The following is a 16,068-nucleotide window of genomic DNA, read 5'->3' as shown; positions in this document are numbered from 1 at the left end:
CAAGGAATTCAATGAACAACAACAAATAAGTTAAGAGCTCCGGATTTAAAGAAATCCATGAAAGAGAAAGTATCTAGAATGCGACTTGCCCAAGGCATTTTTCGCCATTTGGGGCTTTTTTGGCAAAGATACTAGAGCAGTTTGTCATTTCCTTCTCCAGTTCATTTTACATATAAGGAAACTGAAGCAAATAGGGTTAAGTGACTTGCTCAGAGTCACACTGCCAGTAAGTTTCTGAGGGCAAATTTGAACTCAGGTCTTTCTAGCTGCCTATCCCTCAGAAATCTACAAAATCATAGAATTTGAGTTGGAAAGAAACTTAGAGACCCAACCCTACAGAATCTAAAACTGGAGGGAAATCAGAAGTCATCTAATCTATCCCTTCATTTTAAAGGTGAAAAAACTGAAGCCCAGATGAAAGTCACACAGAGTGAGAAGGCGACCAATCAGTCAGTAACTATCATTTATTAAGTGCCAGGTACCGTGCTCAGTACTGAGGATAAAAGAAAAGGTAAAAACTAGTCCTCCTCTCAAGGGACTAGGACAACTATGCACAAACAGGACATACACAGAATAACCTGGGAGCAATCTCAGAGGGAAGGCACTAGGGCAAAGAAGACCAGGAAAGACTTCCTGCAGAACGTGGGATTTTAGCTGAGACTTGAAGGAGTAAGGGAAGCCTGGAAGCAGAGATGAGAAGGGAGAAATAGCTCCTGCCATGAGAGACAGTCATTGAAAATGCTCAGGGTCTGGAAATGAAGCCCCATGCAAGGAACAGCAATGAGGCATAAATCCAGAGGATGGAGAGTTGGGCCTCAAAGCCAGGGAGACTTAGGTCCTGACTGATGCATTCTAGATGTGTGACCCTGGGTAAGTCAATTAAACTTGCCATGGCCCAACAGTGTCAAACTCAAATAGAAAATGGGGGCCACCAAGTTTTATGTACCCCTCATGGACAAAGGGCTATATAGTCAAAACTATGGTTTTTCCAATAGCAACGTAGGGCTGTGAGAGCTGGGCCGTAAGAAAAGCTGAGCACTGCAGAATGGATGCTTTCAAATTGTGGTGAAGAAGACCTTGGAGAGTTCCCTGGACAGCAAGGAGATCAAATCAGTCAATACTTGAAGAAATTAACTCTGACTATCCATTGGAAGGACAAATACTGAAGCTGAAGCTGAAATACTTTTGGCCACACAATGAAAAGATGGGGCTCAGGGGAAAAGATTTTTGATGCTGGGAAAGACTGAAGGCAAAAGAAGAGGAAGGAAAATCAGTGTCATGGAAGCAATCCACATGAGCTTGGACAGACTTCAGCAGATCATGGAGGACAGAATGGTCCAGCACGCTATGATCCACAAGAGTCTACCATCAACCAACAACAAGACCTCATATAAGGATCCCTTTTGGCTGATATTAACTAAAAAAACCCTCATGTATTAATATAATCTCTGTCCACTGTATTTTTATTTATTTTGTTAAATATTTCCTAATTGCATTTTAGTCTGGCTCCTGACAGCACTGAAGAGTGTTGCTGGAACATCTGACACCTTTGCTCTAGGCCCCGCTAGAGGACCGAGCTGCAGAGAAGAGGCAAATGGGGAGGCTATTACCCTTCCAGGCTTGACAAAATAGGGAAACTAAGTCTCAAAACAAAATATGATAATATAGATATCAAGATAAAATATAATAATAAAATAAAATGAAGTGGTAGGGACCAAATCATCTCTAAGTTTCACTGGTAGTGGGTGTTTCCTAGATCTTAAGTTTTCCAAACATGCAAACAAATGAAATCATAAGCCCAGTTCCCATCCTCATCTGACATACAGTAATGGCCAAAAAAGTCTCCCTGACTGGAGAGTCAATAAGCACTTTTTCCACATTGTCCCCCGTAGATGAAAGATGGAAGCCAACAAGCCCCACCAGAAGCTGATTCAAATTTTTGCTGATGTTGTCGTCTTTTTTTTTCAGTAATGTCTGATTCTTTGTGACCCCATTTGGGGTTTCCTTGGAAGATATTGGACTGGTTTGCCATTTCCTTCTCCAACTCATTTTACAGATAAAGAAACTGAGGCAAACAAGGTTAAGTGACTTGCCCAGGGTCACACAGCTAGTAAGTGTCTGAGGCTAGATCTGAACTCAGGTCTTCCTAACTCCACATCTGGCATTCTGTCCACTGTACTACCTAACCAAATTCAATTCAACAAATATTTGTTAAATTAGGTGTTGGAAGAGATACAAAGTTAAGAAATGACACAATCCTTGATTTGCTGTGTTTACTGTCTAATTTTGGCATACTTTCTCCCCACCCCCTACAAAGACTAAAACTTCTGTGGCCAGCATCCAGGACAACAATCAGCCTTCTGGGGCTTATTCCCACCTCACCTAGTACTCTAGTCCACAAAGCTGACTTACCATGCCCCTTCAGCTATCTTGTTCATTCATGCCTCCACAACTATGCTCACATTCTTCCTCCTTCCTGGGCTATGCCTCCCAACTGTTCTCTGTGGGGCCCATCACACACTTCCTTGCTGGTTCAGCCCGCCTCCTCCAAGAAGCTTTCCCAGACTAAATCTTTCCCTGTACTGCTCACTCATTTGCCAGGCATGCCATATTGCTGCAGACCCAGGTCCTTAACTCTTTCGGATTTGCCTGGGCCTTCTGACTGTCTCTCCTGTTTGTCTCTATCTCCTTGAGTAAAGTATAAGCAATTTAAGTTGAGGTCTGTGATTTTCTGTATCTTTTGGAGCTCCCTACATTCAGATTCTACTCACAGGTAAACACCCATGTATCTTGTGCAGTGCTGAAGACAAATCAATTACAAACTCAAGACACTTAACTAGCTGTGTGACTCTAGGCCACTATGCCTCAGTTTCCTCAACTGTAAAATGACAATAATAGATAGCACCTAGGGTTGCTGTGAGGATCAAATGAGATATCTGTAAAACATTTAGCACAGTACCTGGCACATAGCAGGCACTTAATAAATGCTTATTTCCTTCCCTTTCCCTTCACACAATCAACAAGCCTATTATATTAGGCAGCTACTATGTGTCAGGCAGTGTGACAGTGTAACAGTGGTGTTACAAATACAAAAAATGGGGGGGGGAGGCTAGGTGGTGCTAGGTGGTGCAGTGAATAGAGCACCAGCCCTAGAGTCAGGAAGACTTGAGTTCAAATCCGGCCTCAGACACAACACAAAAGTAGCAAGTTTTATTCTTTATTTTGTGACCTTGGGCAAGTCATCTAACCCCTACCCCACCCCCCAAAAAAAGCAAATAAAAAAACAAATACAAAAAAACTAAAAAGAAAAAAAGTTCACCATTCCTCCCTATCCCTGGGTAATTTCTATTTTCCACCCAAATGTTGCACTCTCCTCATCAAACCCTCCCTCCCCAAACCAGCCTGCCTCAGATAAAGTAATCTGGGGAACAGTGTCAGTGACTCAGGGCAATTAGAGAATCTAGATCTTGAATCTTGGCTATGTGATCTGGGGTAATTCACCCAATCTCTCTGGGCCCCAATTTCCTAATCAGTCAAATTAAGAAGTAGGAGTAGAGAACCTGTGACATCACTTGTCCTTGTGGTACATGTGGCCAGATTTCTGAGGGCCAACAGTAGGGAGACGCAATTAGCCCCAAGATAGTAAGGATGGAGCTCCAGCTATCTCTTATTACTCACCCCAACTCCAGAGTCAGTCCTGCCCCTTGATCAAGCTATGAGGTGTCACAGTGGATAGAACCCTAGGTCTGGAGTCAGGAAGGTCTGAGGTCAAATCTGGCTCCAGACACTTCCTCACTGTGTGACCCTGGGCAAGTCACTTAACGCTCTGTTTTCCTCATTTTCCTCATCTGTAAAATGGTGATAAAATAACAGTACCTATCTCCCAGGGTTGTTGTGAAGGTCAAATGAGATTTTTGTTTTGGTGGTTTAGTCATTTCCATCTTGTCCGACTCTCCAGGACCCAATTTTTCGGTTTTCTTGGCAAAGATACTGAAGTGGTTTCCAGTTTCCTTCTCCAGCTCATTTTCCAGATTAGGAAACCGAGGCAAACAAAGTCAAATGACGGTAAGCATCTGAGGCTGGATTTGAACTCATGAAGATGAGTCTTCCTGATTCCAAGCCCAGTGCTCTATGATATTTAGAAAAACCACATAGCAGAGGGGGGAGTGTGTATTCCTTTCCCTCTTTCCCTTCTCCCTTCTGACATAAAGGGTACATGGTACATGGTGCAGTGGGAAATGTTGTTAACTCTGGAGTCAAAAGACCTGGGTTCAAATTCCACTTCTGGCACTTACTGTGTAACTTTATCACTGAATCTCCCTGGATCTCAGTTTCCTTACCTGTAAAATGAGGGGGGTTAGACTAGGTGACCTCTAGGGCCCTTTCCAGCCCTGGATCTAGGCTCCCACGAACTCCTCTTTCATTTACAATCTTAGAGAGTCATCTGGGGGCATTGAAAGGACCCAGGGAAGGTCCAAGGGCCACACAGTGACCACACACCACACAGAGGAGGACTTGAACCCAGCTCAGTAAGAATAATGGTTCTGGAGTCAGAAAACTTGGAATCAAATCCCTCTTTGGACACTCACTACTTGTGTAACTTTGGGCAAGTCACTAAATCTCCCTGGGCCTCAGTTTCCTCATCTGTAAAGCCCGATTCAACCTAATCCCCTTCGTGGCCCCACCACCAAACAGAATATGCCCTCACACTACCCAGGCAGGAAGCCTAAACAAGGTTCACTGGGTCCTGGGAAAGAGATATAAGCCTAGGCAAGTGATTCAGGAAGTGAGAAGCCTGGCATTGGGCCTAAACCTGGCTCTCGATCAACTACCTGGCCCGAGGCACATCAAGGAACCTCCGGAGCACTCCACATCTCCACCTGCCAGAGCTTAAGGAAAAACCCAACCCCCAGGGAGGGGCCAGGCGAGGTTAGCAGAAGTTCAAGGCGACCTGACGCCCAGGGCACAGCCCTGCAGTGGCTGCCCAGGCCCAGAAACTCCCCCTTCTTCTGGGGAGTTTAGAATCTCCTGGGCACAGAAACTCTGGCCAGGATGAATGACATGAGGTTGCTTAAAATGCAATATGCCCCCAATGATGAATCACTGTATTGCAGATGGGAGGCATCTTGGTGCAGTGTAAAAGAGAACCAGATTTGGAATCAGAGGAGAGCTGCGGGCTTGAATGCCAGGCTCCATTATTTATCGCCTTGCTGGGCAAACCTGGCCAAGCCACTTAACCTCTTTCTGGGCCTCGGTTTCCTTATCTGGAAAATGAAGCAGGTAGACATGGCAGCCTTTAAAGTCTTCTAGCTCGACATCTATCATCTTAAGCCTGTGTGACCTTGGGCAGGTCACAATCTCTTGGACTAAATGACATCTAACAGCCCTTCCAGCTCTAAATCTAAGCCAATGGACTTGCTGGAGGTGATGGCTGTATTAGAGCCAGGGACATGAACTGGCAGTAAAGGGAGATTACAGGAGAGGAATGTGCCAGAACCCAAATGGCAGAAAGTGGCAATCACATTCTTATACTGGCTGCTTGGTGACCCAGTGAATGGAGTGCTAAGGCCTGGAGTCAGGAAGCCCCAAGTTTAAATCCAGCCTCAGATACTGACTAGTCATGTGATCCTGGACCAGTCATTTAATTTCTGTCTTCCTCCATTTCCTCAACTATAAATTGGGGATAAAAATAGCACCTATTCTTAGGGTTGTTGTGAAGACTGAATGAGATAATATTTGTAAAAGGCACTTAACACAGTGCTTTTTCCTTCCTTCCATGTTTCCTTTTTTTTTTTTTTTTTAAAGCAATCAGGGTTAAGTAACTTGCTCAAGGTTACACGGCCAGTTATTTCTGGGTGTGGTGCTGAGTATCTGAACCTGGATTTGATCCCCAGGTCATCCCGACACTGGGGCCGGTGCTCTTATTCGCTGAGCCACCTGGCAGCCCCTCCATGTTTCCTTTTGCTCTCCCTTCTTCCTTTCCTTCTTCCCTCCCTCCAGTCCTTCTTTCCTCTCTCCTTTTCTTCCTTCCTCCCTCCCTCTATTCTTTCCTCCTTCCCTCTGTTCCTCCCTCCCTCTGTTCCTTCCTCTCTCTTCCTTTCTTCCTCTTCCCTCCCACCTTTCCTTCCTTCCTTTCCTTCTTCCTTCCCTTCTTTCCTCTTTCTTCCTTCCTTCTTTCACACATAGATTTGGCAGGACCAAAGTCCAGACTAAGACATAAGGCTGGATATCATACGGGGCCCTGCAGAGACACTTGCTAAACCGTATCCAATTTACTTCCCAAATCAAGTCTCTTACCAGGTGGGCCAAGGCTGTGCAGGCTGGACACCTCATGCTTGGCCACAGTCCCACCTGGCCCTAGTCATGCCCTGCTTGGACTGCCTGTTTGGATTCCAAACATGGGCCTCAACTCCCAGGCTTTGTGGAAAGCCAGGAAAGGTCTTGCAAGGCCTGTGCTGGGCCACACACATCAGGAGGCTTTCCCTCCACAAAATGCTGATCCAACAGAAAATCAGGAAGTATTTTAAACCAACGATCAGCAGGGCTGGGAGAAAGTAACCAGAGAGGGAATGATAAAACCAAAACACAAGTACAATGCCTTGTTACTTTATATCCAGTGGCAGATGCAAGTATTTGGGGGGGAGGGGGGCACAAATGAAGGAATAGAGGCATTTCTAGAGTATTGGACAAAAAGACGGCCTCAGAGTCGGGAAAGCTCTGGGTTCAAGTTCCAAATCTGACACATACTGGTTGTGTGAGCCTGGCAAGGAAGCTTTAGCTGCCAACCTACATTGATAGGAGCTCCTTATATCAACAAAATCCCAAGTTCAGTCCCTGTCGCTGAGGAAAGCTGCCAAACCATCAGCCATCCTGGGGTCAGCCAAAGGCCTAGAAAGAAGGAATCCTGATGTTTTTCTCAGAAGTATTAGATTCAACCTAATGCTTGAACTCTGAAGAACCCAGCAGCCCAGGCTATGCCAGCCCTATTTCCACAGACTGCTAATTTCCAGGTAGGGGCCAGAAGGTCTTTCTCTATTAAGGGTGCCACGTCTTGAAAACAAACTGATAGCCCATATTTTGTGAGTTTAAAAATAAAGGGCCAGGACAGCTAGGTGGCACAGTAAATAGAGCACTGGCCCTGGAGTCAGGAGGACCTGAGTTCAAATCCGGCCTCAGACACTTGACACTTAATTAGCTGTGTGACCTTGGGCAAGTCCCTTAACCCCAATTGTCTTCCCCCTCAAAAAAAAAATAAAGGGTCTTTATGGAGAAGAAAGTGAAATTCACAGAAAATGATTTGGCCTCCTCCTTACCTCAGGCCTTTACAATTAGGAGTCACCAACACCAAGCACTGAACTATAGGACCCATTGCTAGGGGCTGGAGGAACCAGTACATTGGGAGGAGGCCCATTCTCCATTCTGCTCATCGGACACAACCCTGGATTTCATTTCTTGTCACTCGTCTCCAAGGTTCTGCCACTGACCAAATGAATGAATGTAGACTGAGCTTAGAAATGGGATTCAGGAGGCCTGGGTTACTAGATACAGCTCTTCCTCTGACTGATTCTGGACAAATGATTCACCTTTTGGAACTCTGTTCCTCTTCTGTAAAACTTGGGGTTTGGACTAGGTGACCTCTAAAGTGTCTCTCTGCTCTGACTTTTCAGGGGAAGGAGCACAGGTTCTGCAGTCAGAGGACCTGACTGGTGACCCATCCCATAGTTCCCGAGGCCCATAGGATCGATGGAGTTTGGGAGTTCTGAGTGGTATCAGGGCTAAAGTCCACTGGGTGTCCTCACTGTCTTACACCAACACGGTGAGCCCCAGTGAGTGAAGGGCTACCAAAGGAGGGATGAACCCGCCCAGGCCAGAAAAACAGAGCAGTTAAAGCCTCCATATTGATCAGTACTGGGATCAGGTGCATGGGTGGCTACTAACCTTCCAAGCTTGGCAAAATAGCTAAACAAAGTCTCAAAACAAAATAAAATAATATGTATAACAAAATAAAATATAATAATAAAATAAAATGAAGTGGTGGGGACCAAATCAACTCTAAGGTCCCTTCTAGCTCCCAAGCGAGGACCCTTGAAGGCACTGGCATCAATGCAGTGTAGGAAGCAGCCCATGGAGGGGAAGAAATTAAAAGCTAGGACTTCCCTATCCTCTAGAAGGAACTTACATTCTTATTGGAATGTTAGTGTTAGAAACAAACATCAATGATACCAAAAATCTGATATCAAAAGACATTTTTCTTTGCTGCTTCTCACAATAGGCAAGGCACACACTGGAATGCCAACCACCAAAACCTACCAAGCAAATGTGGAACTCTGGGCTACTCCCCCAACCCGGAAGAGCTGGGGAGGGGCTGATGTGGTTTGCCCCTGCCCCTGCACAGTACCTGCTTTCAGTTCAGGAAGTATCTCAAGGTTAAGACTGGCCCCTGGGCCAGGGATAAAACAATTTCATCTAGCACCAGGAAAAGCTAGGGCTCCCCCACCCCACCGCTCACTCACAGGGCCCAACAATGAGATTTCAAGGAGTGTATCTCTTGGAACCATTATTTTTTATTTTACTGGGGGAGGAGGGGGGTAATCTACTCTGTGCAGGGCCTGCTGCCAACTTATTTTTTTTAATAGTAGGCAGATTTCTCAGCTGTCCCCCACAAGGCCTGGCCACTGTGGGCTCGGGAAATTCAAATACATTTTCACAAAACCTAATTAGGAAAGTAAATCTGCTGCCAATGAAATAATAGCAGCACTTTCACGTGTCCAAAGAGCATTAACATCTGCAAAATCTGGAGCCTTCCAACAACCCTGTGAGGGAGGTGCTGTTATTATGCCCAGTTCACAGATGAGAAAATTGAGACCTAGAGAAGTTCAAATGACTTACCCAGAGACACTCAGCTAAGTATCTAGGGCAGGACTGAAAGCCAAGTCTTTCTGACTCCAAGATGGCATAGTCAAGTCAGTCAACATTTATTAAGCACCTATGATATACCAGGTACTGTGCTAAGCACAGAATGCTGGATTTGGAGTCAAGAAGACCTGAATTCAAATTCTGCCTCTAGTCTTTTACTAACTACGTTACTCCCAGGCAAGTCAATTAACCCGTCTCAGCCTCAGTTCCCTCATTTGTAAATTGGGGGTAATAACAAAACCTACCTTCCTTCCAGGGTTGTGGTGGAGTACAAATGAGGTAACATGACTCTGCAAACCTTAAAGCATTATTATCCACCATACCTCAATGCCTCTCATGCAGCATCTTCTGAGAACCTAACACTATTTCTGCTCTCCATTAATACAGAAAAATAGCAGCTGATTGTGAAGAATAGTAGAGGTGCGTGAGTTTCTGCATCTGCCTTTCCAGACCATGCAACTTATTCTAAATCAAACTGATACCTAAAATTCCTCTAGCAATGATCTTAAAGACTGTCCCTCCTCTTCCTCCCTGTGTGGTAGGATGGAAAGAGCATCCTGCTGGGCTACCATATGATCTGGCTGACTGGGCAAGTCACTTATTCTCCCTGGGTCTTAGTTTCCTTTCCTGTAAAATGGGAGGGTTGGGCTGGCTCATGGGCCCAGGGCTCTGCAGTGGGAAGGAACTTCTGAGGCCATGCAGCCCAACCCTCTTGTTTTATAGATAAGGAAGCTGAGGTTCAGGAAAGTGAAGTAATTTACCTCATGTCACATTGCTAGTAAATGCCAGAGAAAGCATTTGAACTTAGACTTCAAAGTCAAAGTGCTCTTTCCCCGCTGACTTTGAACTACACTGGGTCCTAAGGTCCCTCTCTTGTTCCATATTGTATCATTCACTGTCCCCACCTGAAGGACAGACAGATGCCAGAGCCTAGGAAGAGAATGAATGACAAAACTCCTATTAGGGTGCGCTTGAAGAAGATGAGTCTAGAAATAGCAGTCAATTCAGTTCTCAATTATTTGTACTAACAGGGCAGCAGCAACAGTCACGTCCAAGCTATGACTTTCTCTTCTACTGGAGAAGCCTAGCAACTAACCTTTGCCATTTGCTGTGGTAGGGGGCTACCTGGTGCTTTGGGGCTGTTAAGTGAGGCAAATAATCTTGCTAGCTCCCTTCTTCCTTCCAGGGAACTCTTGCTATCTGAACCCTTGGTATTCATGCCTCAGTTAGAGGTACTAGCAGGAGGCTGTCAGACTCACTTCCCAGGAAGCCCAGAGGGATTAAAGTCACCATGGGTCTGAGACACCAGATGACCAGCAAGTACAGGGTCAAGGGCAACTGTATCAACAGTGGGAGGGGAAAGCTACAGTTTACTAAGTAAAAGACTACCTAGCTGGAGGCTCTTGGTAGAGTAGGCTAGGTCCCCAGGAAGCTTCTCTCAGAAGCCTGGAAAGAGCATGTCAGTGATTGTTAAAAGTCCAACAATTTTCATCAGAGCATGAGACTAAAGGATTGTTTATACGGTGTGAAGTGAAGGAGCTGTATGATGGGGTGAAGTCAAAGTCCAGGTAAAGATCTGGGCTCAGCTCTGCTTACTATCTGTGTGATATAGGGCAAATCATTTAAGCCTTAGTTTCCTCCTCTGTAAAATTAGGGTATTGGACTAGATGGTTTCTAATGTCCTTTCCAACTCTATCTATGATTCTAAGATCCTTCGCCCATAAATTTCTACCCAACCAAAGCCTGAAATTCTACCATTAGTGATTCATTCCTTTGGATTAAGCAGTGACCTCTTCTTATGATTCTCCTTTAATAAATACTGCCTGGTGATAGAGTCTTATTGTATCTAATGATGAGTCATTTGTGGCTCAAAGAGATACCCTCTCCAGACTCAGATCAATCACAGCTTCTCTACAGAGCATCAATGTGAGCAGACGTCTGGGAGGCATGGTGATGAGAGAAGCGTCTGCTGATGCATTTGGTAGTCTGAGCTGTATTCAAGATACCGTAAAAGGAAATGCTTCTTCCTGATGGCAAAGGAGACACTTAGCTGAAAAGACTAAATGCCTCTCTCCATCTCTCTGTTTCTGTCTCTCCCTCTGTCTCTGTTTCTACTTCTTTGTGACTGTTTCTATCTCTCTCTGTCTGTCTCTCCTTCTCTGTTTCTCCTTGTGTCTGCTTCTACCTCTCTCTCTCTCTCTCTGTCTTTTTGTGTCTGTTTCTACCTCTTTCTCTCCACACCCACATGTGTATATGTATGACATGTATGTAGAGGGGGGTGGAGGGGAGGGGGAAGACTGAAAGGGGAGGAAATAAGAGAGGGGAAGAGGCAGAGGGAGATTCTTAAACCAAAATTAAACTTTTCTGTTCCTGTTGTGCAGCATGATTCTCACATTCTTTCATTTAACAAACAATTCTTATGTATCCCCATGTACTTTGCTAGGAGTAGAAGAGGGTTGGGGGCAGATAGAAAAGATAAATAAGAAGCTATTCCTTATTCTCAAGGATCTGATGATGGCCCTGAAACATCTTTTAATCCAGCCCATGAAACACTTTGTGAATGGTTAATTCTGTCTCAAGGCACCCTTCGGGTTTCCCCAAGATGGATACTAAGATTTAGGGAGTTTTATCACACAATAATCCATGAGTCAGAGCTAAGCCTGGACTACAAGACAAATTCCCTAATAACTATTAAGTTCTGCCTTGCTTTCTCTAAAAAGAATTTTTTATTCCAATCTTTTCTTCTCACATCACCATAATTTCTGAATGTATCCCTCCCCTGTTCCCCTAACCAGCAGTCATCCCTTGTGACAACGAAAAGTAAAGGAAAAAAAAAACAGAAAGAAGTTCAGCAAAACTAACCAACATAACAAATGAATCTAACATTTTATGCATTGTTTCACACCAGCTCCCCACTTCTGCAAAGAAGAGGAGGTGAATTTTCTTTTCTCCTCTTTGGGTCTGCCTTGCGTCTAAATAGACAGACACAGACACAGACTCATATATACACAAACACCTTCACCACTGTAGGTTTTCCTGGGAATGTGAAGAAGGTAGGACATAGGTAGGCAGGGACCTCTTTGCTGAAGTTACGCTGTTGGCATGCCCCTGGGATAACAAACAGCAGGATTTGGCCAAAGACGCTCCTGAGTGCTTCTCACAGCAGACTGATCAGAAGAGAAAAGTGGCCAATCCTGAAACAAGGGATCCACCTGAACAGTGGGTCTCTCCATCACCTTGTAAACCTCGAGGGCCTGACCTCCTTCCCAGCTACAGTGCCACCCAGACCTAGCTGCTCATTAAATACCTGAGGGTGAGGCAGCGTAGATCAGAAGGGAAACGTCAGCCTCTGCAGTTTTCCCATTCTATGCAATGAACACAGTGGTACCTGCCTCTGTATACCACCTCCTTCAAACACCTGTGAAATTCTAAGTAGTTAAAAGAGGCAAAAGGCGGAATATATTTGAAGGCCTGATTTATCTGAAGGTCTGGTCTAGGGCCTATAAATAACGGGGATTTGGGTAGAGTCAGGGATTCTTACCTGGGATCTGTGGGTCTGTGGAGCCTTGAACTTGGATGAGAAAAAAAATCATCATTTGAATATAATTGCTTCCTTTGTAATCCTATTTTATTTTATGCTTTAAACACAATTGTTTAAAAATATGTTTAAAAAAATTTGTTTAAAAACATTCTTCTGAGAAGGTGTCTGCAGGCTTCAGTAAGACTACCCAAAGGATGAACATAAAAAAGATTAAGAACCACTGGATTGTAGTGGGATTTCTTACCACACTGATGCCAGGGAAAGGGAATGAATGACAAGCCTTATTATGGACCACAAATCTTAGGCTTCTGGGTCTGCTTATGGGTGGGGAGGGTGACCTTGGATTTGGTATGAAAAGTCCCTCGATCCCCCAAACAGTACTCCCATTGCTTTTTATGGGGTCTGACATTCCCCTTAAGAGATGCATTTCTTTGCTTTTAGAAGGCTTTTCAACCTTTAAAAGCTCCCTATTAAAATCTAAATAGTCCTGAGAGAGAGAGAGTCTTAAAAAACTTAGCAGAGAAGAATGGATGACAAAAGCTACAAAAATAGGGTACCTGAGAGGATCATAGATTTAGATTGGGGAAAGAACTCTGAAGGCCTTCTTACCCAACCCCTTCATTTTACAGATAAGGTAACTGAGGCCCAAAGAGGTAAAATTAGACTTGCCTTAGGGTCACACTGCTAGAAAGTGGCAATCAGAATTCAAACCCAGATCCCTTGATTTTATATATAGTGTTCTTTCTACAGTGCCCCACCTGCTTCTCTTTAAGGGGGTGTCAGGAAATGGGAATCATAATGAAAGAAGTGGTTGTGGATGGTAGAAACACTCATAGCTCACAAAACCCCTCCTAAGCCCCATGGTCATTAGTGCCTAGTTAGGTACCTTTGAAAATTAACTTATATTACTGTTTCACCAAGTCTAGAAAAACCTACAAACCCTTTCTCAGAAGAATGCATCAAATAAGATACAGAGGAAAGGAAACCAATTACAAAAAGATTTGATTAACAAATCCTATGACACAGTCACATTTTTTTGAATTTTCATTGCATATCTCCACTAAGCTGAAGTCAATTACCATATTTTAGGTATAATTAAAACTTTGAATAGTACAAATTCAAATAATGTGACCACTTCAGGGATTCATTATGTTGTACTAATTGAGACCTAGTTGTATAATGAAAAATAATTATCAAACTATGAAACAAGCTCACCAGGAGTGCTGCCAGGTACCAGTCCCTGATACTAGAAAGACTGAGTTTAGCTTGAGTTCAGGAGTCCTGGGCTGCAGTGGGCTAAAGCCAAATGGGTGTCCTCAGTAAGCCCCAACACCTAAATGGTGGGTTCCTAGAATGGAGGACTTCGAGACTGCCTAAGGAGGGCTGACTGACCTATGTCAAAAATGGAGTAAGTTGGAGTTTCTATGCTTATCAGCAGAGGGGTTGGGCTACTTACTAATTATGTGACCTTAAATTATTCCACTCCTCTGAATTTTAGTTTCACTATCCTTAAAATGAAGATGATACATTGGATATGGTAGCACACACCTGTAAACCCTTACTGCTGGAGAGGCTGAGGCTGGAGGATCTCTAGAGCTCAGGAGTTCTGATCTATAGCTCAGGAAATTGTCCACAATAGGTTCAGTATTAATATGGTAAGCCCCTGGGAATGAGGGGCCACCAGCTTGCCTAAGGAGGGGTGAAAAATGTAGCAGGTCAAAACTTCCATACTCATCAGAGTTGGAACTGGGCCCATGAGTGGCCCTGCACTTCCAGCCTAGGTGAGATAGGGAACAGGAAGGAAGGAAGGAAGGAAGGAAGGAAGGAAGGAAGGAAGGAAGGAAGGAAGGAAAGAAGGAAGGAAGGAAGGAAGGAAGGAAGGAAAAAAACAGTTCATGGCATTCAGGTCAATTATTTTCTCTCTCTCACCACTCTCTTCCTTCTACCATCTCCTTAACCCAAAGCCCAAAGACTCTGCTGACTCTTTCTACCTGAAAGTCACTTAATTGTTCAGGGTCTCAGTTTACAGCCTAACAGGGGAGATAAGTAACATGGTCCCAAACAAGGTGTCAAGGCAGATGATGGCACGATGGAGAGATAGTGCTGGGCCTGCAGTTAAAAAGTTACCACAGCAATGTGACCTAGGCAAGTCATTAGGCCAACACAAGCAGAGGCCAATGGCCCTACACGTTGCAACAGAGCACAAGTATACACATATAATTATGTCAGATCCTAGTTCTTCAGTTGTGAAGGGACTTCAGAGACCATCTAGTTCAACCCTCTCATTTTACAGATCAAAAAACCAAATGGTCAGGGAAGTTAGTGACTTACCTAATTATCACCTAGGTAAAAGGTGTCAGAGGCAGGACCTGAACCCAGAGCTTATGACTGAAGAGTCAGGGCACCTATCCACTGTATCACATAGAATGCATTCAGGGAACAGGAAGTAGTTCAGTTTGGCTGGAGTAGAAGGGGTGTTCTAGGAGCCAGTAGGAGGTCAGCCTAGAAAGGTTGATCTTAGCCAAAATTTGGAGAGCTGCTGCCAAACTAAAGAGTCAGAACTTTGTTCATTAGGTCACGGGTAGCTACAGACCATTTTTTGAGCAGGGGAGGGGCATGACCACAGTGGCACTTCAGGAAGCAATGGTATTCATAATGGTAGGCCTGAGTCATCAAGAAAAGGGTAAATTATGTTCAGCATACTTTGTCTGATGAATTGTTGTGGCCAAAGACTCAGCTTCAATAAACTTTCTTTACCAAATAGATAATTCCCAGTACATGGGGGAAGCATGTAAAAGGATTTCACTTAAATGGTTAAAACTTAAAAAAAAAAACCTGTTAGTACTTCAGGGGATGAAATTCAGTTATCTGGAAAATTCACTTACTTGGAGAAAATTCACTTATTCTCCCACTCCCCTGCCCCTGTCACAGACCTCAAGTGGTAATAACCTAACATTTAGCTGTGTGATCAATCAATCCATATTAACCAATCACTCAATAAACAATTATTAAGTGATTATTAAGAGCCCACTATATGTCAGGTACTGTGTTAAGTCCTGGGGATACAAAAAGAGACTGCCCTCAAGGAGCTTAGAGTCTAAAGGAGGAGACTACAACATGAAAATAAATATGTACAAACAAGCTATACCTAAGATAAAGTTGGAAATAATTAACGAAGGGAAGACACTAGAATGAAGAGGGGTTGCAGAAGGCTTCCTGTAGAAGGTGGGATTTTCGTTGGGACTTAAAGAAAGCCAGGAAGGTCAGCAGTTGGAGCAGAGGAGGGGGATCAACCAGTCAGTCAACAAGCATTTATTAAGCTCCTCCTGTGTCCCAGGCCTTGTGTTAAGTTCTGGGCATGCAAAGAGAGGTTTGGGATACAGGAGTGATACTGGAAGGGACCCCTTCATTTGACAGATGAGGAAACAATGTTTCTGTAATTCTGTAAGCACTGACCCCTATCAGATGGATCTGGCTGGAAAGTGTTTTCCTGGGGCAGTCTCAGTAATTTGCCCAAGGCCTGCACATTCATAGTAGGAGCTTAATCAATGCTTGTAGACTGACCTGTTGAAAGTGTCAGCAGAGGGCTAGGAACCCTAGTCTTTGACTCC

At 44.2% G+C, this 16,068-nt stretch overlaps 2 protein-coding genes across 3 annotated transcripts in view; both read right to left on the bottom strand.

Annotated features, from left to right (window-relative positions):
- The window catches only part of PRKAR1B (protein kinase cAMP-dependent type I regulatory subunit beta), a 716,155-nt gene extending 704,804 nt beyond the window's left edge, over positions 1-11,351 (bottom strand). Inside the window, exon 1 of the mRNA XM_069084870.1 lies at positions 11,342-11,351. The gene's annotated coding sequence lies outside the window, so the exon portion shown is untranslated. The remainder of the gene's footprint in view (positions 1-11,341) is intronic.
- Positions 1-16,068, bottom strand: part of ADAP1 (ArfGAP with dual PH domains 1) — a 171,744-nt gene that overhangs the window by 146,807 nt on the left and 8,869 nt on the right. The gene's annotated exons all lie outside the window — the stretch shown is intronic.

This window comes from Petaurus breviceps, unplaced genomic scaffold, assembly GCF_028583685.1.
Source record: "Petaurus breviceps papuanus isolate PSGF00001 unplaced genomic scaffold, PetGlider_PUasm1.0 175, whole genome shotgun sequence".
NCBI lineage: Eukaryota > Metazoa > Chordata > Mammalia > Diprotodontia > Petauridae > Petaurus > Petaurus breviceps.
This window is presented reverse-complemented; position numbering and strand designations above follow the sequence as displayed.